Below are 735 nucleotides of genomic sequence, written 5' to 3' on the forward strand. Positions count from 1 at the left end.
GACAATCACAAGCATTTGGCACAATGGTTGGATAAAGATGAAATGCCAAAACACAGTCCAAAACCAAATATTCATCAGAAAAAGCTAATGGTGTCTGTTTGGTGGTTCAGTCCTGGTATTCACTACAGCTTCATGGAACCTGGTCAGTCGATTACAGTGGATGTCTACTGCAATCAATGGACAACATGATGAGGATGCTTATGATTAAGCAGCTGAGATCGGTCAATAGATACAGGACAATCCTCTTCCAGGACCACATGTCACAAAAAACAATGCTGCTCAAACTGCAGAGGCTGGACTTGGAAACTCTCTGTCATCCACTGTATTCACCAGACCTTGAACCAACTGACTACCACTACTTCCAGGTTTTGGGCCACTTCTTGCAGGGAAAAATATTCAATTCTCAATGAACTGCGGAAAACACCTTTCACTATTTCACTGCCACTCACTCTCCAGGCTTCTTTGCTGCTGGCATAAACTAGCTACTGTTAAGATGGCAAAACTGTGTCGACAATTTAGGCACATACTTTGATTACTTGTACTGCTTCTTGTTTGAGATATAATAAACTATACTTTTGATTTAAAATTTGACATTGCATATATAATGACCTAATAGTAAAAGGTGTTACTACTAATTGTATCTATTTCCCCCATCATGTGTGGGCCTATTGTAAAATGAAAGTTCACATTTAAATTTAGAGGATATTTACTTATATCCTCTATGATGAAGAGTAT

This window comes from Propithecus coquereli, unplaced genomic scaffold, assembly GCF_000956105.1.
Source record: "Propithecus coquereli isolate 6110/MARCELLA unplaced genomic scaffold, Pcoq_1.0 Scaffold6, whole genome shotgun sequence".
Lineage (NCBI taxonomy): Eukaryota > Metazoa > Chordata > Mammalia > Primates > Indriidae > Propithecus > Propithecus coquereli.